Raw genomic sequence first — 6,000 nt, 5'->3', positions numbered from 1 at the left:
TCATATTTAACGGCACAACTCCGCCTGATGGGAGCACCCATAATAATCTCTGCCTACACCGTCTGTAGACTTATGACGCACGATTGTTTTTGCTAACCACAGTATCTCCATAGCAATACTTCTGCTTGGCGGACAATCTGAATCACTGACGAGTACAGGTCGTGGAAGGACTGGATCTGATAGCGACCTATATGGAAAAGATCTGTAGGTGTACCGTTATAGAAAAGACGATTGGAACAGGTATGTTTTAGCCAAAACTTGGAAAACCATGGGAGAAGATGAAACGTACTCCTGTACTCTGATTTGTGTAACACGATTAATAACTTTGTAGATCTCGAACTTCACGCTTGCTAGGTATATTCCATCCCTTGACGGTTGTAGGTGTCGTACTTTAGCAAAGAGATTGTGGAAGGTTTTGAGGACAGATGCTGCGGTGGACAGTTGACATTGTTCTTCTGCGCTTGTTTAGACTCATCCAGCGATGATCCCTCGTTCCTCTCTCCGATTTAAGTGTGCCATTTAACCTTCTACAACATAGATGTAGAATAGTGGAATAAGAAAAGTCGAGATAATTTCTCGAGTGCAAGTTTTATCAAAGACAAACAGTCAAGCGGAAAACTTAAATGCGAAGCGGTTAAACTTTAGTGTCTGTCCTATCATCAGGTACAAAATGAATATGTTAAAAGAGCATAAGATCTAAGTCTTAATGATTCGACAAGAATTTGAAGCTCTGTCCACCTTGCAGCGATTGCAGTGTTCTGACCACTACGGCACTTCTCTCGACCGACAGAGAAATTTAACTCGGTGCGCTTGAACTAGAAAGAAGAATAGAGATTTCTTCTTTCGTGTGCTTAAATGCCTTCACACAGTGGCAAGAATAATTGCTTCAACCTGATCGCAAACTACTTCCTTCCTTTCCCATCCGACCGATGTCGATGGGACGCAAACCTCTAAATATACTCCTGGAAATTGAAATAAGAACACCGTGAATTCATTGTCCCAGGAAGGGGAAACTTTATTGACACATTCCTGGGGTCAGATACATCACATGATCACACTGACAGAACCACAGGCACATAGACACAGGCAACAGAGCATGCACAATGTCGGCACTAGTACAGTGTATATCCACCTTTCGCAGCAATGCAGGCTGCTATTCTCCCATGGAGACGATCGTAGAGATGCTGGATGTAGTCCTGCGGAACGGCTTGCCATGCCATTTCCACCTGGCGCCTCAGTTGGACCAGCGTTCGTGCTGGACGTGCAGACCGCGTGAGACGACGCTTCATCCAGTCCCAAACATGCTCAATGGGGGACAGATCCGGAGATCTTGCTGGCCAGGGTAGTCGACTTACACCTTCTAGAGCACGTTGGGTGGCACGGGATACATGCGGACGTGCATTGTCCTGTTGGAACAGCAAGTTCCCTTGCCGGTCTAGGAATGGTAGAACGATGGGTTCGATGACGGTTTGGACGTACCGTGCACTATTCAGTGTCCCCTCGACGATCACCAGTGGTGTACGGCCAGTGTAGGAGATCGCTCCCCACACCATGATGCCGGGTGTTGGCCCTGTGTGCCTCGGTCGTATGCAGTCCTGATTGTGGCGCTCACCTGCACGGCGCCAAACACGCATACGACCATCATTGGCACCAAGGCAGAAATGACTCTCATCGCTGAAGACGACACGTCTCCATTCGTCCCTCCATTCACGCCTGTCGCGACACCCCTGGAGGCGGGCTGCACGATGTTGGGGCGTGAGCGGAAGACGGCCTAACGGTGTGCGGGACCGTAGCCCAGCTTCATGGAGACGGTTGCGAATGGTCCTCGCCGATACCCCAGGAGCAACAGTGTCCCTAATTTGCTGGGAAGTGGCGGTGCGGTCCCCTACGGCACTGCGTAGGATCCTACGGTCTTGGCGTGCATCCGTGCGTCGCTGCGGTCCGGTCCAGGTCGACGGGCACATGCACCTTCCGCCGACCACTGGCGACAACATCGATGTACTGTGGAGACCTCACGCCCCACGTGTTGAGCAATTCGGCGGTACGTCCACCCGGCCTCCCGCATGCCCACTATACGCCCTCGCTCAAAGTCCGTCAACTGCACATACGGTTCACGTCCACGCTGTCGCGGCATGCTAGCAGTGTTAAAGACTGCGATGGAGCTCCGTATGCCACGGCAAACTGGGTGACACTGACGGCGGCGGTGCACAAATGCTGCGCAGCTAGCGCCATTCGACGGCCAACACCGCGGTTCCTGGTGTGTCCGCTGTGCCGTGCGTGTGATCATTGCTTGTACAGCCCTCTCGCAGTGTCCGGAGCAAGTATGGTGGGTCTGACACACCGGTGTCAATGTGTTCTTTTTTCCATTTCCAGGAGTGTAGTTCTTCCTTAATTACTATCCTTAATCTACTTGCCTCGCATTCTAAAAGAATGGTTAGGAAGAAGAAGTTCCACCAGTTGCTGCTGTATACGGCTTGGGAAGCCATACTCGAGGAGCAAAGGTATTCAGAGCTAGACATCAGACATTACAAATTCAGAAGCAATTGTAACAATGGTAGTTATTTGGTCCTTCATTTGTACTCATGACCATGGATAGTTTTCAGTTTTATTATGAATGTTTAGGCTACAAAGCCAGCTCAAGCTCTAATAAACTTGTCACTATTAGACTTTCATCTCCATTTAAATGCAGAATTACTCAGTCAGTTCACTCAAACACACTTTCGATTTCTTCATTTTCCACTTTTAACATACCTGAACGAAGTACGCGATGCTAAACATTAATCTCTTGTAACAGTGGCGTTAGCCATCGTAATGGCCTAAGTTTGTCGAGAAAGTAAGGTCACAAGTTTCTTTAGGTACACCATATACGGCTGAGGCCACTCGGGTATGAACAGATCACCAAACGGAGGGGACGTTGGCTCCTGTGTTCCATCCTGCATGAAATATCGCAGTCATTTTCTACTGAATAAAGACCAGATGATTCAGCAAGCCAGACAAGGAGCAGCAGGGCGCCCGAGTGTTCATCAAAACATAAATATTTGCGTCTAAGAGTGTCGAACGCGGCTGTTGCGATCTTAATGATGTGACTATCAATAACGAGGACTGGGAAGAAATCTGTTCACGTGCGTTAATCGCCCATAGGTGCCAATCTTTTCGCCTGTACTATACACCATGCCAATGCCACCTGTCTGAGTGGGAATGGGAAGAGCAGTGGGTTTGGGGGGGGGGGGGGGGCGAAGGGTGCGAAAACTCTGAAAGTGGCATTTGGCTTTTTTTTTTCAAACTTCTTAAAGAGATATATCGCAAACAAAACACATTTCTACGGTTTTTTAATTATTTTTGGACCCCCTGAGGACACAATAAAATTTATATCGGGAACAGACTGTCAGCAGATATTTCGCAGAGTTTGGTCACTGAGGTTGCCACGTAAATTTGACTGATTACGTTTCATAATCGATAATGCCTTTCATGCATGTACTGTATGTTGACAGAAACATTGCTATCATCTTTGAAACCTTATTATGGAAGAGATGAAGCTGTTTCGAAACAGATCAATGTAGAAATACTCGACGGTACTGACGTTAAAGGTTTTGTCTCATGCACGGAAACTACTATGCAAATCGTCCAGTTTCATTTGCAGAAGGGATTATGTGATTGCATGATACTTGCTGGGAGTTCTTCCTTTACACAACGAAGAAATAGCTATGGGTAAAACGCGCTTAAAGAAAGATTCTGAAGAACCGAAGAATGTCCTACCGACAAAAATAAGCCGCACGAAACGCTGGAAAGAACTGCTGAACGGCACTACTAAATGAACTGTCGTGCTATTCAGAAAAGGACCGATCAAAATCGAGATGTACCGAATACTGCCGAGACAGACCGAGTCCCAGTCAGAATGAAGTTGCCGCTGTCTGGGGCATCTCAAACGTGTCTTCGGTCTGGAATCTCACTGACCACTTCCGATTAAGCCCGGATAACCAGTGAAGAAGAGCGTGGAGACGCCCGAGACAGCAGAGGGATGCAGAACTATCGCCCACTGTACGGCCTGACAGCCAGGAGTGATGGTCTGGGGTGCCATTTATTTTCATAGCAGGACCCCTTTGGGTGTCATCCGCGGCACCCTTACAGCACAGCGATACCTAGACGATATTCTACGCTCCGTTTTGTTGCCCGTCATGGAAAGCCATCCTAGGCTTACATGTCAGCCAGATAATGCCAGCCTGCGCGGGGCAGGAGTTTCTACTGCTTCACTTACTACTTGCCAAACCCTACCTTAGCCAGCAAGATCGCTGGATCTCTCCCCAGATGAAAAAGTTTGGAGCATTATGGGCAGAGGTCTTCAACCAGCTCGGGAGTCGGACGATCAAACGCGCCAGTTGGACAGAATTTGGCACAAGATCCCTCAGGAAGACATCCAACAACTTGAACACTCAATGGGAAGCCGAATAACTGCTTGCGTTAAGAGCCAGAGGTGGAAAAACGCTGTATTGACTTAATCAATTCGTGTTCAGTTTCCCTTCAATAGGTACCCAATTTTTCTGAAACTCATTTGTTTAGCTGTATATGTACATCACATCTACCAAATTCCGCCCCATTCACCTAATTCCTTCATGATGTGTCTTTCTTTTCTTTGCCTTAGGCTGTATGCGGCAGCATTGTCCACCACTGATGCCACAAATTTCGAGGGGTAGTCATGCGATCATAAATATCAGATTTGAAAAATTAAGGTGCATAATTAATATATCCTCTGTATGCAGATATATGTCTTTAGCATTCTGTACACAGTGAAAACACTACACCACATTATCGTAACCGTAGAGGATCCAAAACAAGTGCATTCATCTGTATGTATGGGCAACGCCGTTTAGGGTTCACTGCTATTCTGCTGCGGTACAGTGTGTGGGTTCTTTGCTACCGTACTTCAGTTTCACAGTCCAATAAGTAGAGTGATAACACTGTTGTTGTGAAAGTTGTTATCGTTGACTGCTGCAGTCTGAATATTTCTTGCACTTCACTCGAATTTCTAATACACGATTATTTTTGTAAATTTAATCACTTTTGCTTCAAAATAGAATGTGTTGAAGGTTATTGGTGTTTAAGGCTCAGATTTGGCAACAGTTATGGAGCTGATTTCTCATGTGTTGGCGAACAGTTCTGTTACTTTTGACGATCCATTATCATATCTGTGTGGCCTAAACATTCATTCCTTTAAGCTACTGTTGTGGTGGGTTATTTGATCAGTTAAATAATGCAGATATTACATTCCACATAGGTTCCCTACGTTCCACATTCTCTGGTTTGGCTGTAAGTATAGCGAACAAAACTCTACTTTGTTGGACAGATATACGACGTCTTTCTGTAGAAGGTCAGGTCTTCTCGTGTTTACTAACAACATTTGTTAATAAAGGAAAACTAGATCATTAAGTAAATTTCTGTCTGTTTCAAGAGAGTCGTACATAAACTGTCCTGGAAAGTACCGTCTGGTCTCTCCTAGGTCCCTTAGAAAACTAAATAATCACAAATATGTTGTAATTTTCTAATTATTGTAGATTTTTATGGCACTTCATACACTTCCTGTAGCAGAACTATGATATGATTAAATACAAAACTTAGTATTCGTACTCATTCGATATCGTATTCATAAGTGTTGCATGCTGGCCAGTTGGAGTGCTCTCATCGCTGGAGGGGGGGAACAAAAATGCGACAGAGTGTTGTGATTGTTATGTCAGACTGTATTGAATTACAGTTCATTGTTAACCTACTACAGTTCTGTGGGGAGGGGACTGCCACATGTACCGGAACACTAGGGCAGAGAGGCAGCTGGCACATGTTGTTTGTGTGGGCTGTGTACATCCAGAGGCAAACTTGATTGACACCCCTCCTCTCCCCTTAACCTAGTGTTCTGTTAATAGATTTATGAGCGCCTGGGGGTTTATTTATTGTCCCCCTGGGTACAATCTGTCCTGAGAAACCTCCTCTACTGCTACTCCTACCCCTACA

This window comes from Schistocerca cancellata, chromosome 8, assembly GCF_023864275.1.
Source record: "Schistocerca cancellata isolate TAMUIC-IGC-003103 chromosome 8, iqSchCanc2.1, whole genome shotgun sequence".
NCBI classification, from domain to species: Eukaryota; Metazoa; Arthropoda; class Insecta; order Orthoptera; family Acrididae; genus Schistocerca; species Schistocerca cancellata.
The sequence above is the reverse complement of the archived record's forward strand: the minus strand, read 5'-3'. Positions refer to the sequence as shown.